The sequence below is a fragment of the Lichenostomus cassidix genome, chromosome 2, assembly GCF_008360975.1.
Source record: "Lichenostomus cassidix isolate B80296 chromosome 2, HeHo_3.0, whole genome shotgun sequence".
NCBI classification, from domain to species: domain Eukaryota; kingdom Metazoa; phylum Chordata; class Aves; order Passeriformes; family Meliphagidae; genus Lichenostomus; species Lichenostomus cassidix.
Window position 1 is genome coordinate 39,866,978 of NC_139482.1, and position 26,803 is coordinate 39,893,780.

General features: G+C 39.7%; 1 protein-coding gene across 6 annotated transcripts in view; it reads left to right on the top strand.

The window, feature by feature from the left end:
• RBMS3 (RNA binding motif single stranded interacting protein 3) overlaps positions 1 to 26,803 on the top strand; it is a 713,047-nt gene that overhangs the window by 44,806 nt on the left and 641,438 nt on the right. The window lies entirely within an intron of this gene.

Below are 26,803 nucleotides of genomic sequence, written 5' to 3' on the forward strand. Positions count from 1 at the left end.
GGCTCTCAGGTTATTTGCATTATATCTACTTGCCTGAATAGGTAAAGTTAAACAGAAAAGTCTTAAAAAAGGCCAAAAAAAAGGCAGAACAATATCATGGATAAGAGGTCTAAAGGCAATGCTACAGAATGTATTCACTGGAGAGTATTCCCTACCTAGCTAATAAGCCAGACAGAAAATTGCTTACCCCTCCCACAGCCTCAAACGGATCCCAACCAGATCAAACAGAATATTAAAGCCTTAAAGATGCTGATGTAAGGACGAAAGAGGGTTACTCAGCACCCACCACACATAACTGAGAGGCAAATGGGGAGCATGCTGGGAACAGAGCTATATTCCCAACCCAGAGACAGTGATCCTAGAGTGGATGACATGATGAAATGCAGCTGTCATGGAGCAGGGGAAGCACACACATAGGGTTTTTTGTTGTTGTCTTTTGCTCTGTGTGATATAGACTTGGGGGCAAATAGATGAGAAGTGCCAACTTTTGGGCTGTGTTCCAATCACTGTGGTGGCATTTGGTTCAATAATGAGACATTTGATAATGTTGCAGACTCCTGAATAAACAAGGTGTGGGACAGGGATCCGGGGGAGAGTGGCTGCAGTTTCTTCACTGACCTGTGTGGATGCTTATATGGAATAAAGATGCCAAGATTTAGTCTTGCAGTGCTGAAACTGGAAAGGAGGCAGACTAATTTCAGGCAAGGCAGGACTGAGCCCTGAGGAAGCAATGCTGTCATTGTGAGGGCTGTCTGAAAGATCTCAGAGTATGTCTATGCCTGTGAGTTTTTCAGTGCTGGAATTTAATTTCTAAAGTGTGATAGCACCAGTGCATTCTTGTAATTTTATTGCATTTTTTATTATGGATATCATTTACAATAACCCTGCTGTCATATTGGCCTCTGCTATGGTTTCAGCAGTCTCTGTCTCCCCATCTAAGATGATGATAGTGAAGTTGGACCACATCATACACGCTTGCTTTTCTTTCTTTTTTTTGTTTGCTTTTTCCAAAATGCTGGTTGAGTCAGTGGAATTCTTCTGGCTTGTTCTTTCCTAGTGTTCATCCTCAAAGGTACACAGCATGCAGTTGTTCTTTTCTTGGAGCAGAAGGATTAAAAAAACATCCTTGATAGAGCTGCTTCCTTGATGCACCCGAGATCATGGAAGACATTGTGTCCTACTCATTTTTCCTGTCCTTCCTGGATTGCTGATTTGCATCCCATATCATAGTCTTGAATTCCTGCATGGCAGATGAGCCTTTGGAGCTGAGAATTCGAATTCTGGAGGGCTTTGAGGCAAGAAGAGCCCTTGACAGGCTTCTAGAATAGCAGGGCATGTTCTGGTTTCCAGAAGTCGTACAGAAGCACCTGTGAATTTGCATGAGTGCCTGGCAAATCTGCAGAGGGAGAGCAGTGCGGTAGTGAGGATAGCAAAGCCCTGTGAGCAAAGCCCTGTGAACAGAAATGGTGTGGCCAAGAGCTGGGATTCAAGCACAAACTGCTGAGTGCTCCAGCAGCAAACCTCTGCTAGACCAATTGGTCCCATATGCCAGAGGACTTTGATTTGTGGCTGGGTTTAGCAGTGATTTGAGGCTTGTGTCTCCTATAAATTCTACTGGAAACAGAGCTTCGGCTGTGAATCAGTTACAGGCATAGTTAGTTAATTCAGTGATATATTTAAGTAACACTTTACATCTGGACTTGGCAACCAACTTGAAATCCTCATTTAAAAACAATAGTAAAGTACCAGAGAGGCATGATGTAGTCCACCAGCTTTTTTTTTTTTTTTTTTAAATGAAAGCCAATGTTTCAATGATCTTCTAGCATGGAGAATGTATTAGAAAAGTAATGAGTAATTGGAAACAAAATGCTGTGAGTGGCAGAGCTTTGGACAAAAAAGCTCCACAAACTCCAGTGTTGTGGAGTAACAGACAATATGCTATTATGACTGAAAGCTGGGAGAGGAGAGGAGAAGCAGAGGGTTAGGCTAATCTGTTGTGGTAGAAAGAGACCAGACCTGGGCTTTGGACATCTGCAAATTAAGAAAGATTTCTTTTGTTAACCTATTTATTGAGAGAGAGCTGGAGCCACCATGTTGCAAGATCTGTAGTGGAAATACTTACATAGTCTGTTCAGGAGTAGCAAGAACTATTAATTCAAACGTTTTCCACCAAGTGGGCAGAACAGTGTTGGATAAAGATCAGCGGTGAATAAAGAATGACTGAGTGTGAACAGTCAGTCCTGACAGATCCAGAAGGGACGAGTGTGAGAGATCAGTGGGGACACTTGCTCAAATTACAACAGTCAAAACCCAACTGTGATATTAGGTTGCATATTATTCAAGGCTCCTAAAAGAAGTTGAGTAACTGAGAGAGTATTGTACAGCCTTTTGTATAAAGCTGTGCCTGTGGTCTCAGCTAGAATACAGCAAGCAATTTTGGCCTTCTGAGCTCAAAAGGGACGTGACTGAAATAGGGGGATTGGGAAAAGGGTGACAAGAACATTCAAGAGCCTGAGAAAGCTCCTGCCAGAAGAAGAACCAAAAATTTAGCCTTAGGAGATAGAGGAGAAATGATACAAGTATGGAGGGTACTGCTTATGTTGGAGGTGAGAGGTCAGGAGTCTCTTCTCATCCCATAGTGCAGGCCCAGAGAGATTCAGGATGAAACTCCATAGTGGTTCAAAAACATAGTAATTATGATTAATTTGGGAGATGATACTAACAGTAATGTCATTAACTCAATTTTAAGGTTTTGAGTAGGTTAAAGGATAGGTGACAGCCGTAGACCTACAAAAGCCTAACTCCCAACAAATGTTCCTCCTCGGAGGGTTTGTTACTTAGTTACTTCATGCTCCAGTTTTCAAACTCTTATTTGAATTTTTCATTATTAATTCCTCTTCTGAAATCCTGTTTACATTCTATAAGAGAAGTTAACAATACAGTGTACTGTGCTCACTTAAAAAAAAACAAACTCCTTTGATAGAGATGTCTAGTGTTTGTGCTGATGCAGTGTAATTCAGCTACTGTGCAACTTTAAAATCTCTTTTATACATGTAATATCTCATTATTCTAGTTTGTGTGCTTCAGAATAAAACAGTGGCCTAAAGCCACTTACTCAGGTGTACATGAAACAAATGTGTGTGTATGGGTGTCTGCAGGCACAAACCAATTCATACTGAAGCGTGGTAGGGGATCGCTCAATAGGGTGGAAACAAGAATGCAAACAAGTGATTTTTTTTCCAGTGGCTTTCATGGCTTCTTTCTTTCAAGGTTTTACACTGATGGCTTTTTCACAGGAGGTCCTAGTTCCCTTCACAGTGTCAGAAAGTTGCCTTTTGCTTTGCGAGATTGTTCCTTGAAACAGAGTCGTCATTTTTAACTTCCTTTCACTTTCCCAAATACTCTGCTGCTGCTCAAGGTCCACATGGTCCTTGTGCCATAGTATGAGTTAAATTTTCCTGAAGGCGTGATGCAGCTCTAAAGTAATGTGTCTGCTGATGATAAACTTGGTGGTGAGCATTGAATGCATGGACTTGGATATTTTTGCACTTCTTGGAGCACAGAAATTAGTCTAAACATCCATGTGCCCTTTGTATTGATTTGAAGCATATGGAGACATTGAACAGCTGATCTCCAAAATGATCTGTCATATGAAGCCATCCCTTTGTTTAGCTTGCCCTGAAAAACTCTCAAGAAATTAGGTATTTTTTAAAAATAAGAGGAAAAAATATTCTCAAGCCTGAGTCTTCTCTCTGACAGAAAATTTTTTCTTTTTTTTTGCTTTCCTTAAAGAAACATTAATAAATTGGTTAGATTTTTAAATATAAATATTGTTAAGGACTCTCTCAGGCTTATAAAGAGAGATGTGTTTATTTTAGAATGGTATATTTTTTCCACATAGAGATCAGGTACTAAATTATTAATTTTTTCCCTCTCTCCATTTTATTGCAGCTTTCATTTCTAGGTGGCTGGAATGATTAATGGGATGTGCTGGGCTAATGCCTTGTGTTTGGGTACTCAAATGATAGAAGCAGCTTCCTGCACAGCTTTTAGTGTGGGTGCAAGATTGGAAGATATTTTGAAGGCAGTGGATTGGCCATGGCACTCCCACCTCCCTCAATTTAGCCATAAATCAATTGTGAATGATTTTCCCACAGTAATTTTTCATACAGTTTCAACCTGGGTAATGAACATCCCTGTCCTGGAGTGAAATTGTGATTTTTCTAGATCTTGTTGAAGATGTGATCAAGATTTATGAAGGGTGACAATGTAAACCCATTATATTTGCCTCTCTCTCATTTGCCTCTCCACCTTCTTCCTTCCTTCCTTCCTTCCTTCCTTCCTTCCTTCCTTCCTTCCTTCCTTCCTTCCTTCCTTCCTTCCTTCCTTCCTGCCAACCCAAGGAGCTTTAAAATGTCCATTAGAGCACGGCTTTTGCATAGCAGTGGCTCTTACTCACAGATAAACAGTCATTTATCTGTGACAGATAGAGGAAATGGCAATAACCTAGATGGATACGAGATGGTTCAGATCACATAACAGGAGGATGTGAGCAACTTCCTCAGTTCTGAATTCTTTTACCCCCTCTAAATCTATTGCATTTTCTTTTAATGTTGCTTGACATAAAAGTACAGTTCTGCTTAAAAAGGAACTTTGCAGAAACTACACTGTCTCTTTCTCAGTTTCTGTTTCAAATGCTCAGTTTGAAAGCAAAAAGATGCTTTTTTGTATGTTTTTCTGGCAGTCCCCAAATCTTCTCTGGACTCTGAAGCTCAAGGTATAGTAATTTCTTCCCTCTTTCCTCCTCCCTCTCCATCTTTGCCATTGACTGATTTGAAGCTGCCAGCACTGAGTAGCCTCACTAATGCTGTGCTAATGGTGCCCTTTGCACCAGCGTGGCAAACCTACATGACAGTCACACTGGAATAATGCATTTATGTATTGGGAAAAAATCTGCAATATTATGTTTCTGTGATGCTTGTAATGTTGAGTTGCAGTTTATTAGCACTGGAGTAGAGGTCCTTTCCTTGAGAAGGACCAGCTAGGTCTCTCAGAGGCATTTGGCAAGTCATATGTCAATAAACACTTTTGTTTTTCAGCCAATGGTAAATACACACACATGCAAACTCATTTGGCTGAAGTCTGCCTGAAATTAAGTTGCAGATTGTATCTGGCCCTTGGGCCAGGAATTCCTTGTTCCACTATTAGACAGTGTCTAATTCTCTCTTTCTGAAGTGAGAAAGAGTGTCTAATAGTAGTTGAAAGAGAGAATTTTTAGAAATCATTTTGCAAGTGACTCTGGAGAGACAATGAATGTAAATCCTTGCAGACTCACAAAGACTGCAGTCAGAATACTGAGTGAAACTCAAAGTGCAACATAGCGGTTCCTCCCTCATCACAGGCTTCAAAGATTTAGTATTCAAAAGAATGTGGGAAATTGGGTCATTTCTGTACAGTTTAGAAGAGATCTGAGGTTACCAACTTTCTTGCTTTAGTCGTGCGGAAACTCTGAGTCTGGATTAGCAGGAATCCTGAACAGGATTTTCCTCTGCATTTAACATGAAAATCTAATAAATGTCATTTAACTCAGTGAGTGAAATTCTGTCACCATTGAAATGGATGTCAAAATTTCCATTGGCTTTTGTGGGAATAGGATATCACTCTATAAACATAAAACCAAAGTAAAATCTCTAGGTTTTTGATGCAGTTATTTCTGTCAGGACACACTTGTAAGACTTTTTGAATATGTTGTTTTAAGAAAAGCAATTTAGGTTTCTTACTCAGAAGTAATTTTTCTGCCTTTTAGAAATGGATAGAAGTTACTTTTCAAGAAGAGCATGATTTAGAGTGACACCTTAAAAGATCTGAATGTAACAAGAAGGTGGTGTTAATTACCATAAAATAAAAACAAATTCACTATCCTTCCTCCAAGAAGTTTGAATTTCTATTACTTGTCCCCCCCGCCCTTGTTTTTGGTTAGACTTTATGTAACAATTTTATAGTCCCTGAATAGTTTTCAGAGTTTATGGGGTAGTATTTTATAACTACATTCTGTAAGCAGTGGTGTCTTTTGGAATGGCCATGAAATGTTATAGTAGAGATTTCAAAATGACAGCGTCTTGGCATAGGTTTCTGCAGGGAGGAAAAATTACTTTGGACTGGTTTAGAGTATGTCTCATGTCAGGGATGGCCCCAGAGCTGCCTGGCTTTGTAGGCTGGTGGGTCTGTTCATCAGGTGGGAATTAGGAAATGTAAGAAGCACCAGAAACAGGCTCAGTGTGAAAGTCCAAGTAGTATCTCCAGCACACAGAAGTATCAGATGTCTCAGTAAGCTTATGGAGGTACCATTTTGTTTTATTTTCCTAGATTTGGGAAATTCCTAAGCCAAAAAGCACAATAATAGAGGGGGGCTGAGGAGGGGAAGCAACATCTGGTTTCTCTTTCTCTGTGACAAGGCTCTGAAAGATGGCTTCCTTTATCTATTTTTTCACAACACCTGTGTCTCAGTAATTGCCCTGCTAGAAACTAGAACAACCTGACACTATTTTTACACAGAGCATGAAAGTAGTTAATATGTAAGTTGCATGCAAGAAGATCTGACTGGTAGGAAGCTGAAGGAAAAGCAGGAAGTTAAAGAGGGTGTAAGATAAAAGGGATACATGGCTTTTTATTGTATTTTATTCTTAATTACTCTTTCAGATACTTCCTTCCAGCATCTCAACATGCTAACTAAATCTATTTTACTGTGTGTGAATGCCAACTAAGTTTGATGTACATTTCTTTTCTATATACACCTGTTTCTCCAAACAACCCCAGGCCAACATTTTGTGTTAGTTTAGAATTTGCCCAAGAAAGTAAAGTAAGCTTTGGCAAGGAAAAAAATAGGAATTTAATGGTATAATAGCAGTGTAAGTTTGAAGGCATGAATTGATAGTTCATATAAAGATTATAAGACATTTTGGTTGCAGGCTGTTAACCATGCTACCAGTACATTAGAGGAGTCTAGCTTGCAGTTGTCAGCATTCCAGAGTTTCACCCACTAAGTCATTAATTTGTTTTCATGTCTGGAAGATTTAGCATGCCACTGTCGTTTCTTGCATAATCATTTTATTATGTTAAAAAAGAAAGGTAGCAAAATGGGTTTTGATAATAGAATCCCCGAATACATGAGACTCTATTTCTTCTGTTGAATGCCAAAATCATTTATAGGTGTGTTTGTATGTTTAGCTAGTTTAAAAGCAAAAATTGCATGCAGATTTGAAAGCACAATGAAAAATCAAAGTGCAAAATATCACACATTGAAAAATGCAGGCACCTTGTTTTCTATACATGTCTGAAACTGAGCATAAAAGAAAGTATTGCTGATTGTCGTATGAAAAGATGGACTCTGCTGTCTTATCTCATAAAGTATATTTTTCCACTTTCCAGTAGGAACAGATTAAGACATTTGAACACCTCAGCTAGACTTCTTAGAGGTTGGCTTGAAGTTACTGAACATACAGTGTTTTGGGTAAACAGAGAGCCACTAAAAAGATACTTGAAATCTTGTAGAATATGTACACCAATCAAATTCCCACCAGGATCTGACACTGTTGCATGGAGCTTAGATCCATTGCTAAAGCAGATCTGAAAAAGGAAGCAACTAGCCAGAGCTAATTCTCTGGGTTCCTTCTGCAGTCAAGGAGTTAAGAAGGTAAATTCGTTGCACTTAAATTTAGAAGCGTGTGTTGGAATTAAATGAATCTTCAGCTGCCTGAAGATTCTGATTATGATGGGAATTAGCTGGCTAGCCTAGGATATATGCTCAAACTCTGAAATAAAGTGAGTTAGGAGAGATGAATCCTATCCCAAAGATATTACTCTTCTGCAGTATGGTCTGGGTGGAATTGTAGTCAAAGCAGCATTTGTGATGATTGACAATTGTGAGCCAGTGTGAACTGCGACGAAAAATCTTCAGGACAAGTGGGAAAAAACAGGACAGGGAATGGACTCTGATGGTTTTCCAGGGACCCACGTGATTGAAGCATCTGAAAACTGCTGGAGAAGTTTGTATGTCGGAACTGCCAGACAGCAATTAAGCCCAGCAGCACGGGCTGTTTGTTGTCGAGACTGAAGCATATGAGTTGAGTACACCCTGTTCTAGAGGGAGTTCATGGGCTTGCTGTTTTGCTTTTGTTGAAAAAAAATCCCAAGATGAAGAAAATACCCAGAGTTTGTGCTTTCCTTTCCCCTTTGTGATCGTCTCTAAGGGTTTGGAGGAACTGGGATTCCACTCAAAGTGGTTTAAGGGCAGGATGATCTTTCCTATAGGCCTGTGTTGGCAGCAGTGGCTGACATTAGTCCTATTAAAGAGGTGTTCTCACCAACTGCAGTGGCAGCAGATTCAGGCCTGTGTTGAAGTTCACTGTTGACAGAAATTAAGACAACAGTACTGGATGTTCTGTTTGTCCAGAGTGTTCAGGAAGATATGATTTGATAAGGAGGAGGAAACCCAAAATATTATCAATATTTAGCATATCTTGCCCTTTTCCCGCTTCAAAACTAGCTGTTTCTAGTAATGACCTACAAGTAGGAGCTCTTCAGATAGAGGGATGAATCCTTGTGGGTTTTAAAACCTTAACCTATTAGGAGACTTACAGAAAATAAATTCTCATTTAAGACAATTCCTGTGCTCTGCATCCATACAGGCACAATGGCAACGTATTAAATTAAATTGTTTTTCAATGCCACTCTCATTCAAGTCTTCAGAATTTGATGCACTTTGGAGAGGATTTATGAGAGAGGAAGAACCTGAGGAAAAATAGTTGATGTGCCTCAGATTATGAAGAGTGTCTAAAAACTATTTCCATTATGAACATAATGTGAAATATTTTTTCTTTTTATTTATCACCTTCCTTGAAAACACAATAATCCAATCAGGACTAATAGGGGGGTTTTTTATGTCATTGTTTTGGCAAGCTAACACATTGCCTTGTTTCTTTCTGGGATGACTGAGAAAATGGGAAAAAGCCAAGCTCAGAAGCAACTGATCTTGGCCAGTGTGTTAGACCCTCTCAATTGAACTTTGGACTAGACTACAGCAGAGATTACTTTTGTGTTGCTGATGGATGATTTCTTAGTAATAGCTCATGGACAGATTTATTTCTGGCCTGCTTAGAATATTTGACATTGTGAATAACGCATTGCAGCTGATATGCCTTGAAGATCTTGCGAAGATGTAAGCAAATCATATGGATTGTATCCAGCTGCAGTGGCTGAACCTGTAGTGCATAACTACAGCTCTTCTCCTGGTATTCTTCTTTGTACAAAGCCTGCAAAATGCTGTCCTCACTCCTGTCTTGGTATGAGCACTAAGAGAAAATTAACTGTCCCTTAGCACTTAAAAACATCTGTCCTTTGCATTCAACTCAGAAAATAGAAAACTTTTGGCTATTGCTATAACTAAGTTGAAAAAAAAAAATACTTCACTGAAAAGCTTTGGGCTTAAATCAGACTCTGGCAAAATAAAAGGAACAGAGAGGAAAAGGTAAGATTTTGAAGACATATCATCATAATAATAAGTAACATCATCAGTTGCCCATGGAACTATTCCAAATGCCATGTACTCTTCAACTGGGCTCTTCACTTTTTTCCATTAGATCATGGGTGGTCAAGAATTGGTGAATTCCAACATGTTTCCTCCCTCTTGTTAGCAGATGTTCTGTGGACAAATAATACTTTGATAGTGTTCCAACAAATTTTTAGCTCAGGTTATATTCTGCTTTCAAATTGAAAATCTGATCTCTAGGATGTCAAACTACCTGTATCAGTTCTCTGGGTAAATGTTGGCCATCTGCCCACCTTCTTGGTTTCTCCTAAGTGTGGGATTAGGTGGTAAATCAAGCTTTAGAGTGCTTAAGGGGAGGAATCTTTCATTCTTTTTCTTTTACCAAAACCTACCATGGCATCAAGCATTCACCCATGGGGAGAAATGAATTTGGAGACAAAATATTCAGATGTCCAACTCCTTGTTTCATAATTGTCTCTTAGAGATCAGGCTTATTGTAAATCATGTTGAAACTTATTTGAATAATCCACCTATCCTTAACAATAATTCGCCTAGGAAGAGGCCAGAGTTGTCCTTAGCCAAGGAATAGAGGAAGAGAGACTCATGAAACTGCAGCTGTTGGGCTGATACACATATTTTTGGTACAGGTGATAAAAATTACTTGGGCCAATATATTGCCCAGACTCTGGATGGCATCACTTTATTACCTTGTGTGGGCTGTAAGGGTTATTGTGCTGTGCTTACCTTCCTTTCAGAATGAGCTGCTTAGCTGCATGTTATTTATTGTCTTCAGAGAAAAGAATCTAGATAACAATATCTGGATAGGTCATAACAATGTACATAGCAGTATCTGGATAGGGTAAAATCCCCCAAACATCAACAACATTCCTGTTGGCTTCATCAGAACTAAGTCTGCACATGAAATTACAGTTTTGCCCAATGGATCACTCTTTTCCTTTCCTTCATAACATTTCAGAAGATGATGCACTCCAAGGAAGTTTTTTTTACCTGTTGCCTAAATGCATTTTTTGCAAATATTTTTGCAAATATTTTTGCAGCCTTTCTAAAAGATAAGATGATCATATAAAGGCGTGGTTGTAGTTTATGATGATAATTTATTAGTGCTATCATCCACATTATGTTTCCTTGCCATACCCTTATGGCATAGAGTGATGCTGTCAAAGCATAACAAATTCAACTAAGCAAACATTTTCAATACATTTGAGTAATTTTAAAAGCTAACTGCATGGTTTTACTGTGAATCCTAAGTGAGTCTGAGACTGAAATCCTTGCCAGAGATTAATGAAAGTGGCTTCCCTTTCTCCCTCCCCTCCCCAGCTTTGGCCCCTGTGGTTTAGTTTTGGGTCTAGTATAAAGAGACAAATGTTGAAGAGCATGAAAAACCAATAAACTAGGTTATGTTAATTCTAAACTGTAATGAAAGGAAAGCAAACAAGGGATGGTTCAAAATTGTGTTGATTTTGTGAATGAGTTTAACTGGAAGGTAGCTTATTTTTTGCCCTTCTGGCATAAATTCGCAGTAAAAAAAGAAGGGATTTACTAAGGGACTAAAATGAGATGTCCCTCATGTAGCAGTGTAGCAGCTATATTTTTTTCACTCTTGCATGATCTTTGCCCTACATTGTTCCTTTCATTGCAACATAGATTTCCCAGGAGCAATGTGCGAAGTTTCCCTCCTCTTGCACAAAACCTAAGCCTTTTTTCAATAATCTTGAGGTTTTATCCAGTGATATATAAGGAATGATTTCTGTTACCACCAAATCCTCGAAGAGAACCATTGTGAAAAACTGTTCAAAGCCCACGGTGAGCTTTTCAAAGGTATGTGCTTTTATAGGGAGTTGATTCATATAATCTCATGATGTGTCTTTGAAACTGTCCCCCATCTGACTAAGACCGTGTGTGAGACTGTGTGCCTAATTTGTGAGTAGTCATAATGATGGTTCAGTAATAGGCATGCAACTGAGCCTGCGTTTTGTTCATAACTCCAAGTGCCTTTAGCTGAATTTTCAAAGAGGCTGAATTCTCACATCTCCTGCTACTTCAGTGGAGCTGTAGGTGCTCCAGGACTGAAAATCAAGCCACTGACATACTGAAGAAAAGCTGAGGTATGAATGAGTCAATCAAATATCTACTGTTCATTCGTAAGTCAGACTTACGAACTGAGTCTCTCTGAATTTAATGGAGGCTGCTGCCTTTGTCTTTCAGGAAATTTTCAGTTCAAGAATTTCCTCTTTTTGTCACCTCACCACCCAAACTTTAGCCTTACATAAGTGGTATCTTCTATTCACAGGCCACTGCTCCATTTTATTTATTGGTTTTGGTATCTGGTAACTACAGAGTTTGGTTGATGTTCTGTTTTTTCATCTTCATACTGTATGTCTATATGCAACACTTTGATTTAGGGTTTCTTTGGATGCTCTGTTGACTGAGCCATGATCAATCCCATCCTCAAGGCTGATATGCACTTTTAATACACAGAAACAAAATTGAATAAAACTTGTATTACATATTGTGATTATTATATATATTCACACTTATGCATGTGGATAACTCCATTAACTTGGTGGGCATGGTGGTATGTATGGTTAAACAGTTATTTTCATGCTTGCAGGGAAAGGAATTTTGTTGTTTTTATTTTTTTCTCCATCTCCAACCTTCATAAATCATGTTATACTTCAAAAACATCATGATGTTGGCTGAAAAAAATGGGGCTTAAAAAAAACTGTGCATTCTTTTTACTTGCCTTCTGGTTTTTGATCTTTTATCTTCAGCATGGTGATGTTTTCAAAACTACTTTTTTTAACAATGAAGGCTAAGAGCATCTGGGTTTTTATTTTAAAGGAAAAATGAAATCCTTACATAAACATATAATTGAAGGAGCTGGGCTTTAGAAAAAACACACCAAATCAAAAGACACAGAATAAAATTATGAGCCAGGGGTAGAGGAGCCTTTGAGAGAGCAACCTATAAACATAAAAGAATATATCTTTTATCAGTTCAAAGCTTAGAGGCACTGAAGTAAAGACCCTTGAAAGCATGTGAGTTTTTGAGACAATGAAGTTCCAGGAGTCTCTCTGCCTTGCAATGCTTAATTTGGATTCACTATTGAAAAAATTTAGATCCACTATTGAACAATTTAGATCCACTGAACTTTACTTGGGCAAGAACTTAATGTCTGGATTCATGCAGGCATGAAAGGGTTATTGATGAGAAGGTGGAGGAATTTTGTGTTGCTTGGTTATATATGTTGGCATTTTTCACTGCAATAGCTGTAGCTGTTTGCAACACCGTCTGTAACCACCTCACTTGAGGATGAATTTTCCTGCCCTGCCATTGCCTTTGATTCTCGTAAAGCACCCATCAACTGTGAAGAAAACAGCAGTGCTTAAGCATAGTCTATTCAAGTATATTCAAAATACGTTATTTTTAGCATTATTGTTAATATGAAATGTTCCACCAACCAGCTGGAATTATGCAAATCCTAGCACATGCGTTCCTCACTAATCTGCACTCTTGGATGTACTCTTTACATTCATTTCATTTTATGAATGTCTTTCCAGCATACTTCCCTACAATAGGAGATTGAAAAGCCTGCAATTTTCTTCTTGCCTGATTCTCCCATTGGGTTTTGTTAGTATTTGAAAAAATAAATTGATGTCTTTTTTTTTTTTTAGTCCAGATTGAAGAAAAAATCAACCTGCCAGCAGAGATGAGTGGGTAGAAAAGGGAGGGCTCACAAACTGCAAAATCTGAGTTCTTTGGGTGGTTTGCAGTGGAGACACAAATTAGGACAGTCATGAAAGGAGCTCTGAAAGTCTGAGAAGTTTCTCAATAATTTGACTTTGAGCCAAAAGGCTCATAACCTCTGTCATCTTCACTGGTATTGTCACCTAAATACAATGTGTTTTGGGACAATTTCTAGATGGGAAGGAAAGGAAGAAGTGATGAGTCTGTGGTGCTGGCCTATTTTACATGTGCCATGTTTGTGCACTAGGAGGACATGGCCATGGCCTTTGCCATCCTCATCATCCCAGCATCCTTGCTGTAGAGATAATGTAAGGCCTCTGTTACACATTCCTCCTTCCTGCCTGGGGTGTTTGGCCTGTTTTAGGAAGCTTGTGTGTGTGTGTGTCCTGGTCCTCATGTGCCTTTGCATCCCTGTTGCTCTATGGCAGCAGGCCTTCAGTGCCGTCTGGCATCATCATAATCACAGCTGTGGGAATGGTTTCTGTGGGGCTCTGGCCCACCTGCTGCTGGAACAGTTCTCAATTCCTTATGCTCTAGCAGATTTCCTGGGGAGCTGGGGGATTTGTCCCATAGGTGAGCAGCCTTGTTCCCCAGTTCAAATTCCCGTGGTTAAATGACATTCTAAATCTCTGTTATATCCTCACCTTGTAAGTTGTCTGTTTTAAAGCCTTCTTAGGAAACTCATTCAATTTAAAAAACTTATTTACACTTCTAGTTCACCTTGTCTTGCTATAAAGGTCTCTTCAAACCTGGTAACTTCAATAATTTGTTGTGTCTCTTAGTTTTTGCTGAACTTGTGATTTCCAAATTGAATTGGTACAAGGTTTATTTGCTGCTGCTGTTTTAGTTTTCTGCAATGGAAGATAAAACACACAGCAAGATAGGATGTTTCAGGCTTTTTTCTGACTAAAATAATAAACCTGCTCCAATTGCTCCTAATCAAAAGGTGGTGATGCATTTCATAGTAGCCCTTCTAGGGCAGAAGTGATCTACCCTGTGTGCTTGCAGACTGCCTAGCACTTCTGGGTCCTACACACAAATTCTGATGGATACTGGGATTTTTCATTGCAAGATTTTTACCTTGCCTGAGGTGATCTCTTTTGTTAAGCAAGAAGGGACATTCGGAGTTGTCACTGTGCACAAGAGGTTTCTCCTCTAACAAAAACAAAATGTGCAGTTTTGATGGCCTAGACACACGGTCTTCTGTATTGACCTAGAGCTCCAAGGACTGATAGGGGTTTATTTTTTAATTGCTTCAGTCAGTCCTGCTTCCCAACTACCTTTTTGCATCCATTTAGGACCTGATTGTGATCTGTGTTTACTAGCACTGCTTTCTTAAAGAAATGGAGCTTCATTGAGCTACTGTTCAAAGAAGGCAAAAAGGAAGGGAAGATCACTCTGTTAACAAGTTTGAAAACTTTCCTAAAACTGACCTTTATTTTGCTAGTTGAATATTTATCAGTCTTTTGTAAACATTACATATTGGCAGCTCAGTCTTACTTAATTCAAATGAGATTGTTTGATTGAGACTTAACTTATAAGTTGACCAGAGCACATCAGAATGTTGATTTTAAATATTCTGGTACTAGAACTATTTTCTCTGGTGTAATGGTTAACCTAACTGTTAACCCCATAGGCTAATAATATAATACCATGATTGCTTTACAACCACAACTTTTTTTTTTTATTCATTACTTCTGCCCAGGAGTTTGCACTGTAAAACAATCTGTCTTCTTAATTTGATGTGGTTGCTGGCATCCTAATGTTTTGATAAAGTTACAAAATGTTGTTCAGAATTATGGCTGTCCACATGACCTCTGTTTCATACTGAATAGCTCTTGATTTAAGTGATGTTGCTCTGAATAGCTTTCAGACTTGCCTAGACCCAGAGTTTAACGAATTATGCCATAATTAGGAGTATCATATAAGCATAATTACGCATATCAAATTCCAAATGAGTTGTGTGAAACAAAAAGGTCTATCAGATGATTCCTGAACTGTAGGAACTTAAACATTTCAAACATAGTAAAGTGAATGAAAGAATGGCAATTGAGTTTAGATAGATTTCTACGACACTTCTGTCTCCCTTAGGTCAGTCCTCTGCTTTGGATCCCTTCATCAAATTTTGTAGGAAAGAAGTAATTTTTTGCCTGTATCCATTTAATGGCTGGTTCTGTGGAGTCCACATACCTGATTAGAACTTCCATGTGGTATTGCTGTGCATATTGTAAATACCTCACACAAGGTGTGGACAAGATTTATTGGGAATAGTGTAAGACTGGCAGCAGTATTTCTTTGCTGGTATTGATGTAATATTATATATTGTTTTTCACTAAGACACCTTCTGATAGCTGTTGTAAATAATTTTAATAGACAACCCAAAAATCTGCAAGGCTAATACTTTAGCATTTACCAATCAGGGCTTTAAGTTCCCACTCAACTGGTATGGGATTTCTGTTTTTTCTGGGTGCATTCCAGTAGCAGTGATTTCCTCTGTGAGGTTTATATCGTCCTTGTGGTAAATGCTGAGTGGCTAAAAGCATACACTTTTCAAAACAGGAATACAGCTAGTCCAGCATAAGGCAAGATTCAGCAAGATTCCTGCCTGGTATAATTTTTCTATATGGAGAAAATGTCTTAATTTAGGAAAAGCTTTTCTTATAAGAATCTGTTCTATGAAGTATATATATATATATATATATATAATTTTTTTTTTGGAACGGGTTAAATAGGGGCATAGCTCTTTTAAGAAACTTCCTAATTCAAGGACTTGAGTTGCCATAGGTTAATCATATATGATAAAAAGTATTTCATACTGTTTTATTCCATCTATAAAATATAAGCACAGTCTTAAAAAGAACCAACAGCACACGGTATTCTTTAGAAGTCAAAACAGTTTCCTCAAATCTGACAGTAGGACTGGAGAAATGAAATATGTTTCTAAAACATATTTTTCTGATGGTGAGAGATTGTCAGAAAGTGGGGAAAGGTGGCTAAGAGTAAAATGAAGACAAGAAAAAGAGAGGAGGAAAGAAGGAGACTGAGGAGGGATTCTCTTTGAAACATCCCACATTTCACTTTGCATAGAGTGCACACATCCCTTTTCCTGATCTTCTTTGCAATGTCTGGACTCTGAAGCAGAGAAGACTTCCTAGAAAAGGAAGCAATGGCTTCACCCATACACAGAGGCTGTAGCCTGTGATATCTAGGGGACCAAGTTATGTCTGCACCCCTCTGGCCTGCACACCTTCCCCTGAAGTGCTTGCCCATGCTCCAGACCCAGTGCTTGTGCTGCTCAGGTGCTGGAGGACACAGGGGGACTCAGGGCTCCAGGCCTCTCTACTGCCTGTGACCTTTCTGAAGCACTTGCTCTTTTTCCACACCTTTTCTGCTGCTACTGTTGTACATAGCACAAGTATCAAAGGCTTCAGACGCCTTTAAAATGCAATTCAAATACTCTAAAAGAAAGTCTGGTACAGTCCTGGATTAGAATTTAAATCCATTTTAATAGACAAGACTCCGGGCAATTACCAATTCGGTTTCAATACAAAGCAAATGGACGCTGAGACATTTAGAGGCAGTGAAGGAAAGCAATACCATTTTGCCACGGGGTCAAGTAGAAATGAAACTGTTTGCTTCTGTCTTAAGAAATGTTGACAGATTTCAACACCCCTAGGGAAGGAGTGGTAGACGATGGATATAGCAGAAAGAAACTTGTCTTAAGCAATAAGTTGGAGCCCACCAAAAAGTGGTTGCCTAGTGATGGTGCTTTGTGAGATCCAACAAAATTATGCTGGGAACTTAAGAAGTGAATTGATGCAGTCCCCAAAGAGGGGAGGTTTTCAGTTGCAGGCAGCTTTTTACAATGTATCTGTCTGTGACTGGACTAATGTTCAGAGATGGAACGCCAACTCCATGACATCAGATACTCATCCAAATCCAGACAGCGCCAGAAGACATGAATAACTTTGTTTTAAAGTGGATCTGCTTTCCCGTAGAAGGTTGTTTTAACACTCAGGTTTTTGATGGATCCCTGGTCCCTAGAATTTGTTATCATCCTTTACCTGTACAATTTATTCTATCTTTTCATTGCCACAGCTGTGCTTGTTGGCACCAGATTTTATTTAGAAAGTGGGAAAATGGCAGGGTCCATGGCTCAACCTGCTCCTTCTGTTCCTTTATTCCCCCACGTGGAAGCAGAGACAAAATTAAATTGCAGAGCATCAGAATTGCTGAAGAGCAAAGTGCTAAGGCAAGATTATAATTGATACAGAACAAAGTTACCGTATGGTGGAGTGATGTTATGCCAAATATTTTTGCAGCCTTTCTAAAAGTGGGAGCATAACTTTGCAAACAACTAGGAAGTGCCTACAAATTGCCTGATGTGAATTGCCTTTCTTCATTTAGCAATTTTTAGGAGAACAGAATGGTTTTGCTTGATTTTAGCAGTTAATTTGATATATACAACTGGTGTAAATCAAGTAGTTAGCTTGATTTATGTCATTTGTACCAGCAAAAATTTGTTTATAAACCAAGCTCAAAGTTTCTTCCTTAACACCAGAAGTACTTTTCTGACAACTGCTGCTGTGAAGTAGAATACATATTGCCAGGCAAACAACATTTCAATTGTATTTTTGATTTCTTTATGGGTTGGGGTGGGGAAAAGACTTGAATTATTAATTACAGAACTGTGACATTTTGTGGTAATTTCTTAGCAGATTTGGGAATTTCATTTTCAAAAAAAAAAAAAAGCTATTATGTTCAAAAGACATTTTGAGAAATAGAATGGTGTTTTCTCACTAATGTATTTCCAGTAAACATGGAGATTTAATGATTTTCAGAGATCTATAATTGTATGCTGACAGTTCCTCCACTGAGGGAAGACCACTCTACTGAGGAACAATTGTCCCACATGTGGAGGTTTCAGAATTCCTTTTGCAAGAGAATTTGTGGCTTCTGTGGGCATTTTTTACAGCATTTAAAAATACCATGTACCAGTCTTAAGGCAGTGACATTCACTGGATGGTTCTTCTCTCTCAGGATTCTCTTCCATTGAATCTGTAGCAATTTCTCTGGGATCAATGAAATTACATTGGTATAAAACTGCTGTAAGAAGAAAAGCAGATTAGATGCATGCAGTTATTTTTACATTATGCCTCTCTATTGTCATCAGCAAAGGCACACTATGTATTTAAATGTTTTAAGTATTAAAAAAAAAAGGTTGGTTTTTTTTTTTTTGATCTGGAATGCTTTGAATAACACATCTAGTAAGTGTCAGTTTAAGAATCTCTGAAAACCAGTGTATAAACACACAGCTTAGGATCCCTGCTCCCTACTGCATGTATATAGGTCTTTTGAGGGGCTCCAATAGCAGCAACATGCAGTGTGCTCCCAGTCACACCTTTCTTTATGCACAAAGCTGCCATATGTTTCTTCAGTTTCTCTGTCAGTTTCACTGTTCTTGTTCCTGTTAAATGTGGAGCCTGGGAGCTAGATGTGATTTGCCTCTGGAGCAGGGCAGAAGTAGCAAATGTGACCTTCTGGGAGGGAAACTCATTATGTGAAAAGGCTGCCCAGTGGCATAAATCAGCCCCTATGGAGTTTGGGAGGAGTGTTTCACACTCTTGAATCTCTGCCAATGCTAGTTAAACTGAATCGGTTATAAGCATGTTGTATACATGCTCTTCCTAAAGAAATGTTTTGGGTTTTTTTTTCTCCCCAAGATTATGCTGTCCCTTCCCATTGAATAGACCAAATCCCATGCCACTGTATGGACAAATTCAGTAATTTAGTTTCATGCATTCTTGAGAGACTGTCTTCTTGCTGTGCTGCCTCAGCGCAATTCTCTGGGGATCTGTCACAAAACTCCAGTTAATGCAACTTAGGAAAGCAAAGTTGCTGGCAGGGCTAGTTCCTAGGGTTGTTACTGTCCCCAAAATCTGACTCCGTCCAAAATCCTCATGATGCCGTTCATTTGGCTCAGGGCAAACACACACTTTGTTATACATAACACAGACATGATTACATTTTCCATTTGGTAAAGTCATAGTGTAGCTCCAAGTCTGCTAAAAATAGAGACATGATTCAAGTTGCAAACAAGATGGAAGGATTTCAAATGACTCCATTACACATAGAGCAAGCATAGTGAAATTAATAGGAAAAAGCTGGTTTGGGGACAAGGACTGCGCTCCCTTTTTCAAAGCAAATGCGTAGTCATGAAGCCGTGCAAATCAAGAGTTCCACTGTTGCAAGTAAAAAGAGTCTGATTTACTTAAAATGCAGGCTGTTGCAGGCTTTACCCTCCTGAAATGACAAAGCAAAGAAACATTTTTTTTTAACTCACTGACCCATTTGTTTATCTGCTGAGTTGCCAAATATGCATTTACAACAGATGTTTACATGCACAGTGTGTCTATCTACTACATGCTCTTGCATCTTTTCTTAAGAGAGACTGAGGCTATTTTAATTGATAGTTTTGCACTCTCTGTCCCATTACCCACAGCAGCCTCACTGACCTCTGCATTTTGCCAATGTACAATTTAATTGCAGTTATTACTGTTTAGGCTAGGACCATGTGAATAGGGTGTTCTTCTCGTCTCTTGGTGCAAAGGTCCAATGTGCCAAATAGCATTTAATGGATAAATAGGAACAGCATCTGTCAGGCCAGGATATCAAAGCCTTTTAAAATGATGCCAACATTAGTTTTACAGGGAGAAATACTGGGGGAGAGACACTGCAGTTTGTTCAAAGCTGCAAAACAAGACCTAAAGAAGAACTGTGAGGTGTAAGTTCCAGGCTCATTAAAAAAGAAGAGATGCTCCTTAAAAGACGCTCCTCATTTGTATGTTCAGAAGTTGGGGCAATAGACTCTTGGGTCTCTGAAATTCCAAATCCCACTTGAGGATATGTCCAGGCTATTTGTGTGATCTCAGCTGAGTAAGTCATTCTGGGCCTCACATCTCTAAAATGAGAGTATTGGCTATTCCCTGATCTAGAGGTCTGAGGAGGTTAAATTCAGGTGGGAAAGAAAAAGGAGATGTCTAGGTGTTGTTATAAACATAAAGCTGGAATGCAGGTTTGGTGGGCTGTTTAACCAGAAAAACCATAGAATCATCAAGTTATTTGGGTTGCAAGGTACCTTAAAGATCATCTTGTTCCAACATCCTTGCTGTGGGCAGGGACACCTTCAGCTAGATCAAGTTGCTCAAAGCCCCATCCAGTCTGGCCTTGAATGCTTCTAGGGATGGAGCATCCACAATTTTTCTAGGCATTGTTTCAGCACATTTCTAGGCATTCTGTTTCAGTGTCTCACCACCCTCATTGTGAACAATTGCTTTCTAATCTAAAGGTATGCTCAATTTAAAGCCATTACCCCTTGTTTTAGTACTACATGCCCTTGTAAAAAGTCCCTTTCCAGATCTCTTGTAGGCCCCTTGTAGGTACTGGAGAGTGTTCCAAGGTTTCCCTTGGAGCATTTTCTTCTTCAGGCTGAAATGGAGTCTTTACTTTCTGCATAAGAGTTTGGAAGTTTTAGAACAAACTGGACAGAGATCTGGAATTTTTAGGATGAAAGGACATAGCCTCAAGTTGCACCAGGGGAGATTCAGGTAAACATCAGAAGGAATTTCTTTATGGAAAGCATTGTTACGCATGGCATGAAGAGCTCAGGGAGATGGTAGAGAGTCACTGTCCCTGGAGGTGTTCAAGAAATGACCAGATGTGGCACTTAGTCTGGTTGTGTGTCGTGGTCTGGTTGTCAAGGTGGTGATCAGTCAAAGGTTGGACTTGGTGATCTCAGAGGTCTTTTCCAGCCTCAATGATTCTGTGATTTTCCTAGGACTGAGAAGGAGAAGGTTCCCTCCTTCTCTCACTGTCTCCAATGTGTTGGTCTGCGTTGCTGTTGTCATCTGCCTTTAGAAACCACACATCCTGGTGAGGGAAATGATACACTTAAGGTAAAATGCACCTTAGGTTAAGAGTAGTTTGTAAAATAGCATATTTAGATAGAGGTAATTATTGTATCCTATAATTAACAGCAAACATTATGCTCTCTGCATAATAAATATTTTAAAACCAGGTATGTATTTCTATAGTGCCAAATGTTTGAGTTTTCAGAAAGATAAAGTCCTGAGCAAAGATTTTGATACATCAAAATTATATTCATAGATGCTGCTCTGCATAAGCATTCAAGTATAATCAGTGTACTTTTAGGAGGTGTTATGTATGTTAATTTCTTCACTCAGTTCACAGTAGTTTTGGTGTTGAAAGAAAACAATAAGAAAAGCAAAAATGTAAATATTCGATTTAGATATCTGTAGTGTATTTCCTCACTGATGCACATGAATAAAAATTATATGAACAGTAGAAGAAAAAAAAAACCTGAAAACAAAGAGCAATGTTCTGCTGCACACGCAAGGTTTCTCACTGGAACTTTAATGAGGTTTATTGGCTTCTGATTTGTGCCAAGGCTCAGGTTATGACCAAGCCTGACTCCTTGCTGTTCCTGTGGCCCAGCAGTGCCTCACTCTGCCTGTGTAATTATCCATTTTTTTCTGTCCTACTCATGCTTGTGGCAGCTTGGCTCCTGAGGGCCTCTGATCTACCTGGAGTGCAATGCCTTGTCCTTTCAGTCTCACCTGCTTGCACAGAGGATTTCCTGAGCACAGCTGACACAGCCAGACACCACCAGACATCCCAACACACTTGTAAAACACAGACTGGTGTCAAACTAATCAATTTGCTCAGAGGATAGACCTAGGTGTTAGTTGGTTGAGCACAAGGACACCAACCAGAGAGTGTTAGTGTGGGGAGTCACACCAGTTTGAAACTGGACTTAAATGGGTGCCAAAAGCTTGGTGGTTTGCAGGGCTACACTTCTGCATTCTCAAAGAATCTGCAGGAAAACACTGTCTGTCTGCTCTTTTGCCACAGAGCCTTTGCCTTACTGTGTGCTGCCTTTGGAGTTTGAATTGTTTGTTGACTTATAGGGACATTGCTCCATTTGATCTTGTCATTTCCTGTTGCTAGCAGTAGATAATGATGGAATAATTTGTTGCTATGTTCGAACTCTGCAGTATTGTGAATTCTCCTAATCTAGTTTAGCCCATAGGTCATTCATGGGAAAAGAACAAGAAATTTTCCAATAACTCTCTCATTTCTCTTTTAAAGAATGTTGAACCTGGTTCTGTGCTTGAAAGCAATTAGTATTGAGGCTGTTAATAAATTGCTGATACCCTAGAATCCTCTTAATTGCTATGCTGATCAATGACACGCCTGCTTAATTGGGATGATTGGCAGGCAACTAATCCTATGCAATGCATTTCAATTACTCTAAACAATATATTAATGGCCTACCTCTGTTTAAGTGACACATCTCCTGTTGTCTTCTGCTGCTGTAAGCTTTTCATAAGTGCTGTAGAGAGAGAGAAGCTTGAGAGGAGATGCATCCTACTTATGCACCCTTCTGCTTTCTTGTTGTTGGTCTCCCACTTCTACATCACTCAACTTTAACCCGAATATTTAATACAAAATTATTGCATGTACTTTAAACACTGTTCACAAACCACAGTGAAGTATTTTCCCTTGTCCCTGATACCCAGAAGAACCACTTAATTGCTTGTTTTCTGTTTACGCTGGGTTCTTTATGCTAACCGGGGTGTGCTGTTACATGTAGCTTCTCACTTTGTTTCCTAATGGTATAAAAATGTGTAATTGGACAAGCCAAGGTCTTAACTATTAGAAAAGAATACTAATCAGGTATATTAATGTTCTCTTGTTATTGGGGGAGCTCATTTAAAAAATGTCAGTGTTTTAATGATGAAAGAGAAAGTTGTCTAGAAAAAAAAGTAAAAATGCATTTCATTTTAATTAGCTCTAATTAGAAGATTAATAGATTTTAAGGACTGAAGGAGTCATTGTGATCTTTACGGCTAGCTCCACAGGACACAGTGACATGAAAGAAACCAGATCCAGCCTCTGATGGTTCATCAGTGTGCATGCAGCAGGTGTCTGCATGTTACTGGTCATCAAGACCTGTTCTTATGTCAGGAGGGAGGATGTGATTTTCTCCTTGTAAGTAAGATATCTAAACCAGTTTAAATTGACTGTGTCCTAAAGACACCTAGACTAAAAATGGCCATAAACTAAAACGGGGATTGAGAATGACTAGGTCAGTGTGGTGGATATCAAGCTATAGATTAGATGAATCTCACTGTATCTCATGTATCTCACAAATAGTGAAATACGGAATGCTTCAACAGCTACTGCCATAGCTTGGAGGTGTCTGAAGTTAACTGACAGAGTTTTTTGTCCTTGAGACTCCCCAGGCTGCTGTTCTCTTTAGTGCACGTGGCCAGGGCTGCTTTTGTCTGACCAAACATTTTCATACTGAGGAAAGTCTTCAGTGAAGAAAAGCTCTCTGTGCAGGTCCCATGCCTGCTGCTGCAGGTCCTTTGAAAGGAAGCTGAGTGACTTGGTGATGTAGTAGCTCCTTTGCTTGGGTAAACAGGAACTGGGATTACATGGCACACATTTATTCAGGTAAGAGACAGCTCCCTGGCTTTTAGTTTGTACCTAAGCCAAGTGCTCCTAAACCTCTTGTTGGCCACCACCCTGGAGGTTACTGACTTCCCCCTGACAGGTGTCTTCCCCCAGACCAAGTCCTTCACAGAATCATAGAAGAGTTTGGGTTGGAAGGGACTTTTCAGTCAACTCATCCAAACCCACTGCAATGAGCAGGGGTTCAGCTCATTGCAGTGGGTTTGGTTGCTCAGGTGCTCTTCAGCTACACGAGGTTGCTGAGAGTCCTGCCCAACCTGACCCTGAATGCTTCCAGGCATGAGGCATCCATCATATCTATGGGAAAATTCTTCCCCATATCTACTTCATCAAGAGGCAGAAATGGCCATTATCTTTTTAACTCACTGGAGGAAGAAAGGGAGCTATTTTCCATACAAATACATAATGATCAGGAACATATTAATCGTGTTTTTTCATTAGGAAAAACCAAATCAATTGCTGCCTCAGTCTGGGTTCATTCAAAACTCACTGCCCTGCATCCAAAAAGACTTTCTTAACCCCAAGGCTGTTGTAATTGAAAATTCATCCCTGCTTTTCTTATTTTCTAGTGTTACAAATCCTGACCATACAGAAGTCGTGTTCATGTGAGAGAGGAAAAGTACCCTTTCTGTTTCCCCTGCTGTCCCTACAGCTCAGCAAGGAAACCTTACTCTCTGGTTCTCACTGTTCTCATGCATGCACAGGAAGGACAGTGTCAGTGTTGCATCCTTCTTCATAGTGTTGCTCAGTTGCTTGCTCTAGATGTATGATGAGGTTATGGATTGTTTTGGACTGCCTCTTTGAAGTGTTGTCCTGGTTCCAGCCAGGACAGGGTTAATTTTTGCAGCAGGCATAGCTAAGACCCATGGGTTATTCTGTGTCACCTCATGTCATTGCCAGGGACTGTGAAGGGCCCTCTTCCTGGTCAGTGTAGAGTGGCAGAGGGAGCGGTTGGGTATTTCACCTTTCTTTTACCCTCTGTCGTTAGTAGTCTGGCTGCAACTGTTCATTTTCTTACCTCATTGCTGTTTCCAGTAAATTGTTCTTAACTCAACCTGTGATCTTCAGCTTTTGTGCCACCAGTTCAGCTGTCTATCCCACTGAGGGAGAGGAGAGCAAGTAAGCAGCAAATGGATTGGAGAGTCTCAGCGGGAACACTAAACTGGATAGTAGCATTCCTAAATAATGATGTGTGTATTTCTTCACATGAACACAGATCCCATACATAAATCTGGTGTTTGGATTCAACCTGGCAGAAGGAAGGGACATCAGGTTTAGGACTGGAAGATCCTTACAGGAAGTCTTCATGTCTTCATTTTGTTTTGGTCGCACCCTCAGTCTAATACTCCATCATGATTCTTGATAAACTTAAAGCTAAATTATCTCTGCCACACTTCCAGGTTTCTGTGTACCTAAATCTGTCTTTTCTGCACAGCAATGAATTCAACCTCACCTAATTTGACTCAAATTCTGCTTTTAGAAATCTTTATCCTGCTTATTTACTGATATACTTTGTTAAGTACATAAAGCAATGATCAATTGACTTTAGCTTTGCTTTGGTAAGTCATACCTTACATCTTCAGCTTTACAATAACAGATAATAGCTCTGGTATATATTGTTAATAAATACAATTAAAAAATTTGGCAAACAGAAAAAAATGGGTTGATTCTTTTTTAGAGAGGTTCATTTCTGTGCATCCCTTTCATAGACATTTTATACTCCTATTTGTTTCTGTTTATCCTCTTACATTTCTTGAGATGTGTTATAGTGTAATTTGTGATGAACAGGCAAATGCATTGTTTTCACAGCACTTACATATGTGTAGAATAAGATTTTTTTATGCTATAGATGAAACCTCTGGGTAATTGTAAAGACAGACTTTAAGATTTCTATCTTTGCTACACAGCTTTGCAGCCCTCAGTCTTATTACTGTCTTTATATGTATAATCACTACCCCAGGGACAAGCTTCCTTCCAACTAAGAGTGTGTAGTTGCTGAATCTGTATTTTTAAAGAAATCTTTCTTTTCCTGACAGTTACTCCAGAGAGCAAAGAGAAAAGGACAAGTGTTTTCTCAGATGTTAGTTTGGTGACAAGGGCAGGAGACTGAGTAGGTTGGAGTATTAATGTGCTCTTTTAGGGGAACAGAGGAGAAAAGGGAATAGTGATAGGTAAGAGGAGCAAAAAACCTCCCAGAAGGGTATTGGTTAGATGTGTAGAAGATAGGACAAAAGGTACAGGGATGAAGATGAGTTTGCTGTGACACTGCAGGGAAGTTGACAATGGGAGCTAATGGTGGTTTGCTTGGGAGAAGCACTGGGGCACAATGAGTGCTGGGATGCAGGAGCAGTCAGGGCTTCTTGGGGTGTTAGGGCAGGACGTGGCAGCCAGGGCCCATCCCACCTGCCCTGGCCAGAAGCAGAGCAATCAGGGGACAGTGGGAGCAGCCCCAGCCTTGGTCATTGGGCTGCTCCCTGGGGACAGGGAAGGCACAAGGCTGAGACAGGATGGGCCATTCCCTGGGGTATACATGCCACACCCATAGGATAGCAGAGCAATCTGTGTGAAAATGAGTCTGTCGTTGCCTGTGTGTCCTGGTGAGTGTGACAGCAGGAAAGGTGCAGTATGAGCATCAGCCAAAAGCTGTGCTACATCAGGGGATGCACAGTAACTGCAGAGCCAGCTGCTCCTGAGGGGGAACTTGGCCACCTCTTGGACAGACGGGCACTGAGACAAACTTCTGTGCCATAGAGGAATAGAGTGGTCAGCTACCAAGTTTTTTGATTCAACTTTTTTCCTCTGCAGTGTTGCAGTCCCAAAAGCAGCCATTTCTTTTGCTTGAACTGCTTCTCTGTATGCTCAGCACTAGGTTGCATGGGCTGGGTATGAGTAGTGAGTGTCAGCCACCAGGATTGGAATTTATGTGCAACA